Raw genomic sequence first — 18,065 nt, forward strand, 5'->3', positions numbered from 1 at the left:
AGACTGAATCTTTACCAGTTGAAAGTATACATAAATACAACATGTTATTGTATTACAAGTTTGATATATTTTAACATATATATATGCAAATGAGACAACCTACTTTAATATGCGTCAATTTGCATATTACAGGAAACCATTTTTTTTCAACACATTGCTTCAAGGCAGATTCATTTTTTATTTTTATTGTGATAAGACACTCAATGGTCAGACTTTTACAGATCAGTTGATCAAAATATTGATAAACACTTCACATGTATGACTGATGCATATTTTTCATATATTTACATATAAAATTACACTTAAAATCAAAACAACACAAGATATAAAAAAACAGCCTCTGTAAAAGTCTGACTATAAGACCTAAGAACATGTATGTGGAATAATGTGAATGTACGTCCTTGGAAGACTAAGAAAAATGAATTGGCGCACGGGGAACATGTAATTTTCAGAAAATGGCCGATAGAGATATGCTAATGCAATTCAAATGTACTTTCCATAAATATGACCATTTGTCACATTAATTAAACTCTTATTCATATATCACTTAAAAACTGACAAATAAACATCAAATATACCTTTTACAAATAAATACATTAGCACATTTTACATTTTAGTCATTTTAGCAGACGCTCTTATCCAGAGCGACTTACAGTAGTGAATGCATACATTTCTTCTTTTTTTTTTTTGTGCTGGCCCCCCGTGGGAATCGAACCCACAACCCTGGCGTTGCACACACCATGCTCTACCAACTGAGCTACAGGGAAGGCTGCACGTTTAATACATTTGTTTCTAGCAATAGAGCATATGCTTTGAATACTGGTCTGTTGGGCAAATATGCAGTTTTGGGCAACTTCTCATATCGCTTTGCTCAATTTGTCACATACAAGGATTTTGTATGGCTGTTGAAATGTGCAGAACAAGAATCAGCTATGCCTGCCCCATATGTAAGGCCCTCTTTGAGTTGTTGCTAGTGCCGCTTTACTTTCTTGACTTTGTCATGGGACCTGCGCCTACGCTTGGCACACTCCGTTGAAGCAGCATCAGCTCTCACAACACGCCTCGCATCCTCCTCTCTGATTGCTTCCAGTGTCACCAAGGTGCTGTCAAGCCACAATTTGTCCATCATATTTGATATAGCAGTGGCTCCCTCATTGAAGGTTGCTACTGCCATACTGGCTGCTGCATCAATGTGGCTTTAGCCCACGAAGACAGTTTTGGGGCATCGCGACCATATTAGAGTTCAGACATTCATTTGCATTCTGGGTTCCTCCGTACTGCATTCTTTTGAGGAGGTTATCATTTGACATCCTATGATATAGAGGTACCATTTTCTGTGCAACCTCTCTATTCAAAAATGTATGGCCTCCATGGTTTTGTGACTGGGTGGATCTTCACCATTTTCTTGGGCTCGCTGGTACCAGCACCTTGATGACGAACATCTACCGTGATTAGGGATTTTGTCTGTTGACATGGAATGGACAAGACCAGCTCAGATAGCATTCTTCATGCCCTCTACATCACCCTGGTTATCAAGAATCTCACCCCCGTAATAGTTTTGCAGACTCTTACATTTTTGTGCATTGAGTTTCCCTACACCTCTCCCCCCAAGGTGTTTCTCTGAACTAAGTTTACGAAGCGCTGTACCCATCCTCTTGTGGGCATGATTGATGCATTCTAGTTCCCCTTTCTCAATGCCTGGGTAGGGATCTAATTTGACAACTGCATTGTATGCAGTACTGTCACCATCTGAGAGCATCTCGGTGGTAGCGACTGACTGATCTGGTCCACATGCATTTAGCGGATTCCTGCTCCCATTGCTTTGCTTGAACCAGAGAAGTTTTGAGCACAGTCATCTGCATGTGAATCCTTCCATTCCCAGAACTCCTCCTCACTAATTCCACTTTTCCTTTTCGTCACACATGCATGGCAGTATGAAGACAACACCTCATAGTCTATCACAAGACCTGTTGCAATGTCTATGCACACACCTATCCGGTTGATCGCTGCTAGCTTTCATCTTCGTTTCAACTAATGCGCTTGCGCGCTGCTGCCGCACCTCCTTTTACTCATCTACCTGTACTGCCACTGCCTCAATCGGCTGATCAGGCTCAATTTTATTTCATTCAATGCTTTTCTCGCATTGGCTAACTGAGCTCGACTATTTTTATTCACATACTGTTGGTATATTCTTTGAGATTTGCTGATTTTGTCTCGCTTTACGTAGATCCTTCGCCAGAGATATTTTCAAACAAGGAAGTGCTGCGCGCACGTGAGGCATTTTAACCAATCAGGTTGCCGGAAAGGACCTTTAAATGCCAGTAACCAATCGGATGTCAGGAAATTACTAATCTTTCAGCACAAAGCACTACGTCTACAAAGCATATCGCCATGTATGGACTAGCTAACGATATGCTCTGTAAAACAAGCTTTTGAATGATATATGATTCAACATGGAGAGTTTTAAAAATAGTGGTTGAATATCTACATGAAACATGCTAACAAGAACAAAATGTATGCTAGGTGTAGTTGACGGAGTTGGGATAAAATGATACAAATAAAGTATTTATATACATTATTGCCGATTTATTTAGACATTTTATGAAAGTAGGGAAGTCATAATAGTAGTTATATAAGTTATAGTAAAATATCCCAAAATCTGAAAATTGACCGATGGATGCGAAATCTAAATGTTTGCCTGTGGTGCCTGGCCTTAAAGAAGGAGAGTCCATGCCCCCAACAAATTGAGGCTGTTCTGAGAGCAACTCAATATTAGGAGGGTGTTCCCAATGTTTGGTATACTCAGTGTATATCGACGTGTGCCCGATGCAGCTTTTCATCTCTGATTCTCCGCTTGGCTCGCAATATCAAGTGCGCCTATAGTGTGGTCTTAATCAAATGACCCATAGCCTATAGGCTACAAAATGCATGCTCGGGGGAAGCACAGAGCAAAGTTATATTTCTAAGATCGCTGCTGGGATGGTGTAACTACAACTAGGCTGCATTACATACTGCAATGGATATTCCATCCCTGAGTCCCGACCTGCTCTGCTCTTACTGATCAAAACGTATTGTGTGCTGCCTAAACAATGCTGTGCTGTGTAGGCCTACGGTGGCAGTTCAGGAGGAGAGTCAGGCTTCTTCCACTCTCTTGCATGCCTATAGCCTATGTTCTGTTCAGTTTGAGAAGGAGAGCGTGAAGATGAGAAGGAGGACCGGAGGTCAACTTTGATAGCTTGCTACTACTAGAATTGATTTTTATAAAACAAACAATATGTTTCTTGGACATGATGTATTTATCAGAGTTATTGACTTCACAGTAAGCCAAATTCGAGTAACTTACATTGTGGTGCTGAAACTTGAAGCAACAGCCGTGGCATAATAGGGGCGGCAGGTAGCCTAGCGTGGGGCCAGTAACCGAAAGGTTTCTAGATCGAATCCCCGAGCTGACAAGGTAAACATCTGTCGTTCTGCCCCTGAACAAGGCAGTTAACCTGTCTCTGTCAGGTCAGTGTATCTCTGTCTGTTCCTAGGCCGTCATTGTAAATAAGAATTTGTTCTTAACTGACTTGCCTAGTTTAAATAAAGGTTAAATAAAAAAATACATCAGAAATGGACTGCTCATGGTGCTGTAAGTAGGTAAATTTGAGTAGTCAAAATTCATTTAAACAGTCTTCATTTTAATTAGACTTTAACAACAAAGAGGGATTTGTATTGTAGCCTATTTCTTCCTATTTAATAAATAACAGGTACGCCTCCCTGTTCGATAGACGGAATTAGGCTATAGGCTGCTATATCCATAGATGTGTCGGTCAAATCCTCCACCCACCACGCACTCTTTAATGAGCGTACCTCCGAGTCAGTGAAAAGCTGTTAAGTTAAAACCAGGACTCGAATTGAGGGGGTTTCAGAGGGTATGCCATAGGCCTACCTCTTCTTAAAGAAAATGTCAAAAAGGACAGGCCTACCACTTATTAGTTTAAGATATTTAAGAAAATAACACAAATCCGATTATATAAAGTGATCTATAACAGTGCAAACAAGCTGTAAAATACTGTCACGTGTGCTCCTGTAACAGTTCTGCTTCGGTCCCTCCCCTACCGTGGGCTCGAACCAGGGACCCTCTGCACACATCGACAACAGCCACCCTCGAAGCATCGTTACCCATCGCTCCACAAAAACCGTGGCCCTTGCAGAGCAAGGGGAACAACTACTTCAAGGTCTCAGAGCGAGTGACGTCACCGATTGAACCGCTATTAGCGCGCACCACCGCTAACCATTTCACATCGGTTACACTCACCCCCCTTTTGACCTCCTCCTTTTCCGCAGCAACCAGTGATCCGGGTCACGGCACCAATGTAACAGTTTTGCTTCCGTCCCTCTCCTCGCCCCTACCTGGGCTCGAACCAGGGACCCTCTGCACACATCAACAACTGACACCCACGAAGCATCGTTACCCATCGCTCCACAAAAGCCACGGCTCTTGCAGAGCAAGGGGAACAACTACTTCAAGGTCTCAGAGCGAGTGACGTCACCAATTGAAACGCTATTAGCGCGCACTCCGCTTACTAGCTAGCCATTTCACATCGGTTACACTCCCTCTCCGGCCTTTAGGTCACCAGGCTGCTCTGTGGTATTAAAAAAGATTCTGCTAATATGTAAAATGACGTAGAATTGCATGAAATGTTTATAAAATGCTTTTTTCTCGGACCTGCAAATACGATGATAGATTCATGCAAGGCTTTTACTATAAAGGAGATATTTTCATCCCTACTCTTGTCCACGGTGCGCTATGAAAACTACTGCATAACCATGTAATACTCACAGGACGAAGAACAGTTTCTAAAACGGCATTTCTAAGGCTCTGGTCTGTCCAAGACGTGAGGGTTAACAGTAGACATGTTCTCTGCTATCCACTTTGTTTAAATTCATTATTTTGGGTATAGGGGAGGGTCACGTTTCCAAGCGTTAAGAATGGGTTTAGTTAAAATATATTTAGCTAAAGGGAGGGCCATCCATTTTCATTTCAGAGAGGTACGATTTTATCCATGTAACCCTTATTATAAATAATGTTCACACCCTTACCAGACACAGGATGAGTCTGTCCAGCGTGACAATGTTGTACTTCCACACCATATTGTTGAGGATCTCGATACACTTGTTGAGCTGCTGGCCACCGGCCGACGTGGAGAACTCATAGACCAGGAAGTCTGCAAATGTCCTGACATGGGCCACCAGAGCCCGCGCTCCTATCCTCTCCAGAACGCTGGGGCAAGACATGACACACTGCCTGGTCAGGATGATGGCCTCACCTCACAACGAACGCACAGACACGTCAAATTGGCATAATGTACTGTAACATGGCTCATTGTTTACCATGAGTCATCATTACTAGTCTTCCTCTGAATTCAAAAGGCCATCTGTCAATAACAAGATCATTTCATGATTCAACGCAAAGCTGTTGTCTCAAACACTATCAGCACCCTTAAAACAATCATCAACACAAACAACCACCAAACAGCTTTCTGACACCATCTGCCTCTAGGTGTGTGTGTGTGTGTGTGTGTGTGTGTGTGTGTGTGAGTGTGTGTGTGTGTGTGTGTGTGTGTGTGTGTGTGTGTGTGTGTGTGTGTGTGTGTGTGTGTGTGTGTTCCTCAACAGCATCCAGAGACAGAGCGCCAGGGGCCCACAGCAGCCCCTTCCTCTTCCCAGTGGTAGTTCCCCCTGCAGACCCCTTCCTACCACCACACCTGGCCACACCACAACCACTATACTGGCATCTCCCAATCCCCCAGCTTCCTGGTAGACAGGCCCTATTTAGATAACAGGAGAACAGTTTTACTGTACCAGCTCTGCTGCGTTACAAGACAGTCATTACCAGACTTCCAGTCACTGGAAGAGTAAGCACACTTTCCCCTCCAAAGCCTTTAGCCACTTCTTAATTTAAAGCCCTTTTGGAAAATACCTGAGGCTTTCACTGGCGGTAAATCATATTACAAATGGAGGTGTGCGGCGCTTGACACAATGCTACAAAAAGCCCACCATGACTGCCTTCTCGAGAAAGCCATCACTCTCTGCTGGGTAGTGACGTAAAGAGCGCAGGCAGGTTACAATAGAAAAGGCTTTATTCATTCCGGACACTCAAACTCTGTGGGGGAAAGAGGGTGCAGATTCTTTCCTACAGATGAGAGATGGAGGGAGAATTGGAGAGAAAGTGCCAGGGTGGGAGAGAGAAAGAAAAGGGAGGGAGAGAGAAAGAGAGAGAGGGAGAGGGATATATAAAAAAAGAGAGGGAGGGATAGAGAGCGGGATAGAAAGTGCTAGGGAGGGAGTTGAAGTGTTTAATAACATTCGCAGCAACTCTCTCCGGAGGGTTACGCAAACAACAGTCCTTCACAGACCCATTATCACTCCTCCTGCCTGGTGATAAGCAGAAAGTCTCTGCTCTCCAAACCCCTGGCCTGCAGAGAGAGCAGACATCAGATAGAATATAGCCTCTGTTGAACAGTAGTTCTCAGCACATGGCTTGCCATGTGGCTCCAGGGATTGGTTGTGAGGCTGTGCTGATTTTTACACTGTGAGAGGGAATCCACAACAGCACTTTAGCAGCACGGCACTGGCTACAGGTTGTCAGTCAGACTCCACAACTTCTGTTTCAGAAAACACTTTAAAACTGCCTTGCTAGTATAGACTGGTCCTGTGAAAAAAAAATTAAAGATGGTAGCGGCAGGGAAGCTTTATCGGTGCTGTCAGAGACAGTGGAGAGTAGAGATTCACATTTAGCCAAGTGTAGTTCTCATTCAGCGCTTGTGATTAGAATGACAAGTGGGCTGATGAGGAGTGTGTGTGTGTGTGTGTGTGTATGGTCAGGCTGTTTCCATCCACACAACGTACAGTTATAAACAGGGTGTGCCGATCTCGTAAAACTACTATTCGTCTGCGTCACACTTGATACTCATAATAGGATTCACTCGTGATCGGAAAACCCAGAAGTGTGCTTTAAATGCCTGTAAAGCCATTTACTGCACTATCACCCAGAGCGCATCTCAGAGGGTTTCCACTATTTACCACAGCCACAGAGTAAAAATGGGCTATATTGAAAAAAATGTATGAATTCTTTTTTTAAATTTAAGGTTAGGGTTAAGCATAAGGTTAGCAGTGTGGTTAAGTTTAGGGTTAGGTTTAAAATCAGATTTTAAGAAGATAAATTGTAGAAATAGGCAGGGTTTATGACTTTGTGGCTGTGGTAACTAGTGATGACCATCAGAGTACAAAGAACAAGAACGGCATATGAAAATACGCATGATTCATTTACTTAGTTCTATTCAATTATCAATGAAATAGGCTAATAAATACCTTAATGGATGTCTAGCTATTGCTGCTGCAAGCTTTTGACTCTGTTAATCACCACATCCTCATCGGCAGACTCAGTAGCCTTGGTTTCTCAAACGATTGCGTCGCCTGGTTCACCAACTACTTCTCTGACAGAGTTCAGTGTGTCAAATCGGAGGGCCTGCTGTCCGGACCTCTGGCAGTCTCTATGGGGGTACCACAGGGTTCAATTCTTGGGCCAACTCTTTTCTCTGTATACATCAATGATGTCGCTCTTGCTGCTGGTGAATCTCTGATCCACCTCTACGCAGACGACACCATTCTGTATACTTCTGGCCCTTCTTTGGACACTGTGTTAACAACCCTCCAGACGAGCTTCAATGCCATTCAACTCTCCTTCCGTGGTCTCCAACTGCTCCTAAACACAAGTAAAACTAAATGCATGCTCTTCAACCGATCGCTGCCTGCACCTGCCCAGCATCACTTCTCTGGACGGTTCTAACTTAGAATTTGTGGACAACTACAAATACCTAGGTGTCTGGTTAGACTGTAAACTCTCCTTCCAGACTCACATCAATCATCTCCAATCCAAAGTTAAATCTAGAATTGGCTTCCTATTTCGCAACAAAGCATCCTTCACTCATGCTGCCAAACATACCCTCGTAAAACTGACCATCCTACCAATCCTCGACTTCGGCGATGTCATTTACAAAATAGCCTCCAATACCCTACTCAACAAGCTGGATGCAGTCTATCACAGTGCCATCCGTTTTGTCACCAAAGCCCCATATACTACCCACCACTGCGACCTGTACGCTCTCGTTGGCTGGCCTTCGCTACATAATCGTCGCCAAACACATTGGCTCCAGGTCATCTACAAGACCCTGCTAGGTAAAGTCCCCCCTTATCTCCGCTCACTGGTCACCATAGCAGCACCCACCTGTAGCACGCGCTCCAGCAGGTATATCTCTCTGGTCACCCCTAAAGCCAACTCCTCCTTTGGTCGTCTCTCCTTCCAGTTCTCTGCTGCCAATGACTGGAACGAACTACAAAAATCTCTGAAACTGGAAACACTTATCTCCCTCACTAGCTTTAAGCACCAGCTATCAGAGCAGCTCCCAGATCACTGCACCTGTACATAGCCCATCTATAATTTAGCCCAAACTACTACCTCTTCCCCTACTGTATTTATTTATTTTATTTATTTTGCTCCTTTGCACCATATTATTTATATTTTAACTTTGAACTTTCTTCAAACTACAAATCTACCATTCCAGTGTTTTACTTGCTATACTTTATTTACTTTGCCACCATGGCCTTTTTTGCCTTTACCTCCCTTATCTCACATCATTTGCTCACATTGTATATAGTCTTATTTTTTTCGACTGCATCATTGATTGTATGTTGTTTTACTCCATGTGTAACTCTGTGTTTTTGTATGTTGTCGAACTGCTTTGCTTTATCTTGGCCAGGTCGCAATTGTAAATGAGAACTTGTTCTCAACTTGCCTAAATAAATAAAGGTGAAATAAATAAATAACTAAAAAATTCCAGACACATTTAGCCTATGCCTATTTAGCCTTTAGCCTATGCCATAGCATTTGTACAATGAAAATAAACTCAGACTTCCCCCCCCCCCCAAAATTACATTACAGCCTTATTCTAAAATGGATTTGAAAAAAAAGTCCCCCTCATCAATCTACAAACAATACCCCATAATGACAAAGCAAAAACAGTTTAAGACATTTTTGCATATTTATTAAAAATAAATAGTATTCAGACCCTTTACTCAGTATTTTGTTAAAGCACCTTTGGCAGCGATTACAACCTTGAGTCTTCTTGGGTATTACGCTACAAGCTTGGCACTATAAGTACACAAGGCGAGACCCAGATGCAGACACAGGAGGCAGATGGTTTGAGTCTTTGATATGTATTATTCAATCCAAAAGGGGTAGGCAAGAGAATGGTCGTGGACAGGCAAAAGGTCAAAACCAGTTCAGAGTCCAGGAGGTACAGAGTGGCAGGCAGGCTCGAGGTCAGGGCAGGCAGAATGGTCAGGCGAGTACCGAGTCCAGAAACAGGCAAGGGTCAAAACCGGGAGGACTAGTAAAAGAGAATAGATGCAGGAGTACAGGAAAACACACTGGTTGACTTGAAAGAGATACAAGATGAACTGGCACAGAGAGACAGGAAACACAGGGCTAAATACACCAGGGAAAATAAGCGACACCTGGAGGGGGTGGAGACAATCATAAGGACAGGTGAAACAGGTCAGGGTGTGACAGGCACACCTGTATTTGGGGAGTTTCTCCCATTTTTCTCTGCAGATCCTTTCAGGCTGGATGGGGAGTGTCTCCTGTGTTGTCTTGGCTGTGTGCTTAGGGTCATTGTCTTGTTGGAAGGTGAACCTTCGCCCCATCCTGAGGTCCTGAGTCCCCTGGAGCAGGTTTTCATCAAAGATCTCTCTGTACTTTGCTCCATTCATCTTTCCCTCGATCCTGACTATTCTTACAGTCCCTTCAGCTGAAAAACATCCCCACAGCATGAAGCTGCCACCACCATGCTTCACCGTAGGGATGGTGCCAGGTTTCCTCCAGACGTGACGCTTGGCATTCAGGCCAAAGAGTTCAATATTGGTTTCATCAGACCAGAGAATCTTGTTTCTCATGGTCTGAGTCCTTTATGTGCCTTTTACTGAAGAGTGGCTTCCATCTGGCTACTCTACCATAAAGGCCTGATTGGTGGAGTGCTGCAGAGATGGTTTTTCCTTCTGGAAGGTTCTCCCATCTCCACAGAGGAACTCTGGAGCTCTGCCAGAGTGACCATCGGGTTCTTGGTCACCTCCCTGATCAAGGCCCTTCTCCCCCGATTGCTCAGTTTGCCCAGGCGGAGAGCTCAAGAAAGAGTCTTGGTGGTTCCAAACTTCTTCCATTTAAGAATGATGGAGGCCACTGTGTTCTTGTGGAACTTCAATACAGCCTTCCCTGTAGCTCAGTTGGTAGAGCATGGTGTTTGCAACGCCAGGGTTGTGGGTTCGATTCCCACGGGGGGCCAGCACAGAAAAAAATGTATGAAATTGTATGAAATGTATGCATTCACTACTGTAAGTCGCTCTGGATAAGAGCGTCTGCTAAATGACTAAAATATAAATATAAATACGGCAGAAATGTTTTGGTACACATCCCCATATCTGTGCCTTGACACAATACTGTCTCGGAGCTCAACGGACAATTCCTTCGACCTCATGATTTGGTTTTTGCTCTGCCATGATCTGTCAACTGTGGGACCTTTTAGAGGTGTGACGTTTAAACAAATTTGGCATTGTGAACGTTTAGAAAAAATTCCTAACCACAATGCAGTTATCACAAAACTACCACTAACAGGTCCAAATCATAATCATCATAAAGGCAAACATTTAAATTAAACAAATACCTAATGCAACAATGCTGTAACTAGGAGATATACATCTTTCAAATTATTTGCCATGGATATAAAGCGCACCGCACGTTGTCATCAGCTGCATAGTTGGAAAAATGGCAGAGAGGGAGACAAGGAAGCGACAGCAGCGAAGTCTTGTATGGCAATACTTTGAGAAGTTAAATGAGAAGGTGATGAAATTCAAACTTTGCGAGGTGGAATTGGGCTACAGTGGCAGTACAGATGTAATGCTGAAAGGAAGGCACCGTGAGACCCAACCCATTGCTGGCAGCAGTGTGACAAGGGACAGAGTGAGAAAATCCCAGTGCTGATTACAGAAATGATTGCAGTTGATATGCAGCCATTGTCAATGGTAGAGGATGTCGTGACAGTCCTGATGGATCAGTTTTACAATGATTGCTCTACAAGTACAAAGCGCGATCTCTCAAATGCCATATGTGGCGTTAACAGATTGTTGGACGTCTATGAACACGCTGTCATAAATCACTGCAACGAGCCATCACATTAATGAGAAGTGGGACATGAAGTTCCATGTACTAACCACTGAGAACAAGGAGAGGCACACAACAGAGAACCTAAAACGGTATTAATACCATCGTTGCCCAATGGGTGGGGGACAGCAGTAAGGTAGGTAGCCAGCCAGGATCATGTGGATTGAACTGCATTGCCCCCTACCGGTCATACACAGGACCATATCTGAATTGTGAATTCCTGTCATTTTATGTTATTCATATCCACCACTCTTGACAACTGTGTTTCTGAACGTGCGGAAATAATTGTGCATTCTGATACCTGGCCCAGACCGGTTTCAGGGACCTCGGCAACTAGTAACTTGCCCCCATTGACCAAGCCACTTGGGGGTACTGTTGCCACAGTAAATGCTTGGGGAGGAGGGCCCCGAGCCAAACAACCTTTTTGACGAAACAGGCTCATCCAAATTCATCCGCCTGTCCCTCTCAGGAATCCAGAGAACCGGCACGTTTATTTGGAAGCACCGTGCTAGGATTAGCCCTTGTTAGTCTCTGGAGTGAAGTAACTCGCCACTCATCTGCAAAAACTTTAAACGGGTAAGCGACACTTCGCTGCAGGGACAGGAGATAAATACCTTCATCCAAACCTGGAGGAACTCTGCTTTGATAGAGAAAACGCCATCAAAGGCGCGTTTACCACCAATTGTTCACTCTCCTCCGCTGATTCCAAAGATGACTGATGTCAACAGATTCTCACTTTGAAAACCCTTCAGAGCCAATCAGGAATAGTGCATAATCTCTGCCAACGAAACCAGCATGAGCCCCACTCGGCTGGTTAGTCTTTTTGAACTGACTCTTACCACTGGCCATCTTCCTCAAACAAGGAAGAACTGGCTACACAAGCAGAGCAGAAAGTAGTTAGCTTTTAGCAAACACAAAAACCATTACCAAGACCCAAAACTCGCAACATCTAGGGGGACAAGTACTCTCTCGCCACTAACAGACACCTAAGTTGGAGCCGAATCTCGTAGCCTTCAAGTGCTTGAAAAGTTTGTAAATTGCGTGACACGTTATTCCTTCAGGCTCACTGAAGAGCAAAGAATTTAGGAAATGGATGCAGGCCCCGGTATTATAGCCCGGAAGGTGGGGCTTCAGAGGGCGAGCTCGGCATCCATTGGCCCGTTGGGCGTGATTTCAGTTTGCTTCGGTGAATAGGATTGGTCGTTGACTCCTCATAGTATGTTATACTGAGTGATAGACTGAAAGGGAACTGTCCTTTGTCTGGAGAGGGAGCAGCTGCACCACAGGGAGACCATGCCCTCTATTCCCCATTCACTTAACATTCACAGAGCTCACCTAATCATCTTATCAAAAAAATGTTACCTTATTACAATGTTCCCATGTTAACTCATATTATTTATTAATGATATATATAGATTGAAATACATTTATTTGGTCCTAATCTATGGATTTCACATGACTGGGAATACAGATATGCATCTGTTAGTCAAATCAAATTCAATCTTATTTGTCACATACACATGGTTAGCAGATGTTAATGCGAGTGTAGTGAAATGCTTGTGCTTCTAGTTCCGACCATGCAGTAATATCTAACAAGTAATCTAACCTAACAATTTCACAACAACTACCTTATACACACACAAGTGTAAAGGAATGAATAAGAATATGTACATAAAAATATATGAATGAGTGATGGCCAAATGGCATAGGCAAGATGCAGTAGATGGTATAGAGTACAGTATAAACATATGAGATGAGTAATGTAGCGTATGTAAACATTATATAAAGTGGTATTGTTTAAAGTGGCTAGTGATACATTTATTACATACATTTTTCCATTATTAAAGTGGCTAGAGTTGAGTCACATTTTTAGAGTGCCCTTTTATCATCCCTGGCACAAGGTGCACCTGTGTAATGAGCACGCTGTTTAATCAGCTTCTTGATATGCCACACCTGTCACACCTGTAAGGATTTTCTTGGTAAAGGAGAAATGCTCCCTAACAGGGATGTTAATTTTGTGCATATGGAACATTTTTGGGATCTTATGTCAGCTCATGAAACATGGGACCCACAGTTAACATGTTGTGTTTATATTTTTATTCAGTATAGATACAGAGATAGATATCTATCAGATTCTCTGAGTCAATAATTCTCTATGGCTGCCCCTGTAGACATAAACCCTAAGCTCAGTCAGGGACTAACTCTCTGTACCTGAAGAGGAGCAGGGAAGATGCTGAGGGTGTGAGAGGCCCAGCTGTGAAGAGTGAAGTTCATCATGGTCTGCAGGATGTCCTTACACCAGTACCCTGGATGGAGTCAGTGCCTGTGAAGAAATCTGGGACAGGGAAAGCAGAGGAAGGAGAATTAGTCTTGTGTTGGGACAGTAGTACTCATTGCGCAGCCCACGGGCCTCCCTACTTTTGCAGCTCGTGGTTATTTTCCCATTTTCCATTCATAATACATAACAATGATACAATTTCAATTCAATGTGTTTAATGCAGGCCTGAATCACTTCATTGAATATATCTATTGTTCCCTGGATGGTAGATAGATGGCAGTATAGCGTAGCTGTTGAACAGAAAGGCCAAAATACAACGTTTGCCGAAATAGAAAGCAACCGCTCACCTACAGCGACTGACACATCAATATGCTACTAGCTCATTTTGCAGTCTGGTCGACATGGATCGATTTATTGTTAAAAAATAAACGTAAATCTATTGACAATGAAATTGAGGGGGAAGAGCTGGAGAACAACGTGACAGCTATGAACGAACAACCACCAGATAACCAGGAAGATGGAGGCGGGGAAATGCAGCTAGCTAAATGATACAGTCGATTCAAGAAGAACACAAAGTTCCAAGAGAAATGGACAGACAAGTATTCTTTTGTACTGCATGACGGGACTAGCTCAATTTGTCTTATTATACAAGGCAGTCAATTTTTTTAAACAAGCACATTTAGAGCGACATTTCCAGTCACACCATGCCCACTTTGACAAAACATATCCGCCACGAAGCAATCTCAGAAACAACAAAATAGCGCAAGTCAAAGGACAGCTAAAAGGACAACGACAAATGATGGACAGATCTTGCACTGTTGCAGAGGAAACGACAAGAGGCAACATAAGAGATTGCTTAGAATACTCGCGAGAAACAAGAAGGCCTTCACAGACGTGGAGATTGTAAAATAATGTTTTTTGGCCTCAGTCGAAATATTGTATGCTGATTTCAAAAACAAGAAAGCTATTTTAAATCAAGGGACTGCAACTCTCAGACTCGACCATAACAAGACACATCGGTAAGCAACTGATTACTGACATATCCATGGCGCCGTGTTTTAGTATTGCGCTTGACGAAAGCACTGATGTAAGTGACATTGCCCAATTATATTTGGTTCCGCTTCCCTCAAAACGAGTCGTTCATAGAGGGACTTTTATGTTTACTGCCCCTTCAGGGACAAACACGAGGAGAGGATATTCTGAAAACCCTTGTTACATTTTCTGCTGATTAATAATATTGACTGGTCAAATGTGGCATCTGTGTGCACTGACTGCGCCCCAAACATGTGAGGAAAGGAGAAGGGACTCAACAATGAGCATTGTGAAACAAAAACAGAGAAACAGACTGACCAATGCGCACCTGGCTTGCCTCACAAGGACAGCAACAGCAGACTATACATTTAGAATGAATTCAGTCAAGGAGCAGAAGGGACATTTTCGCTCATCCAACTACTGAGGTAACCCTTAAAATGGGTCTTATACATGTGATGTAGCCTATTTGATGTGTGTATGTATATATTTGTGATGTACTGTACATCAAATCAATTGCATGTGCTCTATTGCTCTGAATTTGCTCTCAATTAATAATTGATAATATTGGAAGAAAAAGTACAACAAATGAAATGACTGAATGACTGTCTCAACCCAAAGTGGCCCCCTTACAAAAATTGTGAGTAACACTGGGTTAGGAGAACATTTTCTTAACGCTAACCTACTAGTTAGCGTTAAACACTGACCTATAATGAGTTTCACAGCCTTTATCAGAAACGTGTTAAATATTGAACTAACATTAGATAGAGGCATACCTGTCATGTGGGTGGCTTTGACCAGAGTGAGGATGAGGGCACGGTTGAGCTCCTCATATTCAGCTGACAGCACTGTTTTGGGGTCACTGAGGAAGCGGAATTATAAAAGCTAGTGGTTATGTTGTAGAAAATAGCGTATTTGCAAAGCGCTGACCCATTCCGGTGTTTCTAAGGAATGTTCTTACCTAATTACTTCAATAGCACATCATTCACCTTCTCATTTTAAGACACTGCTGTATAACACCTTGTCTTGCACTGACTTGACCTCAGAGTATAGACTAGTACTAAATCCTTCCCAGTCTGAAGTATCTGTCAGCATTATTGTAATGAGTCAGGAAAAACTGCTGGCCCTTATAAACCTGGTCAAAAAACATCTGGCCCTACAAATAGCGTCTGACTGTGCCTGATCCTGGGGTTACTGACCAAAGGTGAAGCTGGTTCTTGTTGGTCTGGGGCACTGCGGCCAGCGAGTGCAGGTGGCTGAGCGGCTGGACACGGTTGTGGGGCTGGATGTAGCGCATATGGTAGCTGAACTTCTCCAGCAGAGTGTGAAGGATGCCCCAGGCGTGGGACCTGAACACGTTGGGCAGGGGCTGGCCTTGTAAAACAGGACATCCTGTTGTTATAGTTAGAACATTATGTTGAGCCATCTGGTATTCATACAGTGCCTTCAGAAAGTATTCATACCCCTTGACTTATTCCCCCCAAAATTGTGTTACAGCCTGAATCCTAAATGGATTAAATATTTTTTTTTTTCGTACACATCTACACAAAATACCCCATAATAACAAAGCGAAAACTTGTTTTTAGACATTTTTGCTAATTTATTGAAAATTAAATACAGAAATGTCTAATTTACATAAGCATTCACACCCCTGAGTCAATACATGTCAGAATCACCTTTGGCAGCGATTACAGCTGTGAGTTAATGGGTAAGTCTTGAACTAGATAGTTGGTTATGTGCTCGTGAGTAAGTATTTCACGGTAAGGTCTACACCTGTTGTATTCAGCGGATGTAACAAATAACATTTGATTTGATTTGAGTCTAAGAGCTTTGCACACATGTATTGTACATTTATTATTTTTCTAATTCTTCAAGCTTTGTCAAGTTGGTTGTTGATCATTGCTAGACAGCCATTTTCAAGTAATTAGGCCACTCAGGACACAGGGGTGCCTCCGGAAGGCGTGTGTGCCTTCCTGTGCCGGGTGAGCAGGGGCCCCAGGGGGGGCGACCCTCGGGGGGCCGCCGGGAGTGTGAGTAGCGCTCTGGTGGCGCTGCTTGCTGTGTTGTAGATTGTCCTGCTGAAAGGTGATTTTGTCTCCAAGTGTCTGTCGGAAAGTAGACACCCAGGTTTCCTCTAGGATTTTGCCTGTGCTTAGCTCTATTCCGTTTCTTTTTATTAAAAAACTCCCTATTCCTTGCCGATGACAAGCATACCCATAACATGATGCAGCCACAACCATGCATGAAAATTTGAAGAGTGGTAATCAGTGATGTGTGTTCTTGGATTTGCCATAACTATTCAGGCCATAACTTTAATTTCTTGCCACATTTTTTGCAGTTTTACTTTCGTGCCTTGTAACAGGATGCATGTTTTGGAATATTTATATTCTGTACAGGCTTACTTCTTTACACTCTGTCATTTAAGTTAGTATTGTGGAGTAACTACAATGTTGTTGCTCCACCCTCAGGTATCTCCTATCACAGCCATTAAACTCTGTAACTGTTTTAAAGTCACCATTGGCCTCATGGTGAAATTCCTGAGCGGTTTCCTTCCTCTCCGGCAAATTAGTTATGAAGGACGCCTGTATCTTTCTAGTGAATGGGTGTATTGATACTCTATCCAAAGTGTAATTAATAACTTCACCATGCTCAAAGGGATAATCGATGTCTGCTTTTATGTCTACCAATAGGTATCATTCTTTGCGAGACATTGGAAAACCTCCCTGGTCTGCGTGGTTGAATCTGTGTCTGAAATTCCCTGCTCGGCTGAGGGACCTTACAGATAATTGTATGTGTGGGGTACAGAGATGAAGTAGTCATTCAAAAATCATGTTAAACACTAATTGCACACAGAGTGATGCGACTTGTTAAGCACATTTTTACTCCTGAACTTATTTAGGCTTACCATAAAGTGGTTGAATACAATTATTATTTTTTTAGGGGGTAGATCAACTTTAATCTGGCAGATATATTATAGCTTCCATTAATGTAATTGTCTGCATCATCTCCAATCCCCCATATATTTTTTGTAAATATACATACAGTACCAGTCAGAAGTTTTGACACACCTACTCATTCAAGGGTTTTTCTTTATTTTGACTATTTTCTACATTGCAGAATAATAGTGAAGACATCAAAATTATGAAATAACACATATGGAATCATGTAGTAACCAAAAAAGTGTTAAACAAATCAAAATATATTTTATATTTGAGATTCTTCAAAGTATCCACCCTTTGCCTTGATGACAGCTTTGTACACTCTTGGCATTCTGAGCCCTAGGACCATGCCTCAGGACTACCTGGTATGATGACTCCTTGCTGTCCCCAGTCCACCTGGCCGTGCTGCTGCTCCAGTTTCAACTGTTCTGCCTGCGGCTATGGAACCCTGACCTGTTCACCGGACGTGCTTGTTGCACCCTCGACAACTACTATGATTATTATTATTTGACCATGCTGGTCATTTATGAACATTTTAACATCTTGACCATGTTCTGTT

At 42.9% G+C, this 18,065-nt stretch overlaps 1 pseudogene; it reads right to left on the reverse strand.

Moving 5' to 3' along the window:
• The window catches only part of LOC106571518 (mediator of RNA polymerase II transcription subunit 23-like), a 42,523-nt pseudogene that overhangs the window by 14,078 nt on the left and 10,380 nt on the right, over positions 1-18,065 (reverse strand).

Source organism: Salmo salar, chromosome 15 (genome assembly GCF_965601325.2).
Source record: "Salmo salar chromosome 15, fSalSal1, whole genome shotgun sequence".
Classification (NCBI taxonomy): Eukaryota; Metazoa; Chordata; class Actinopteri; order Salmoniformes; family Salmonidae; genus Salmo; species Salmo salar.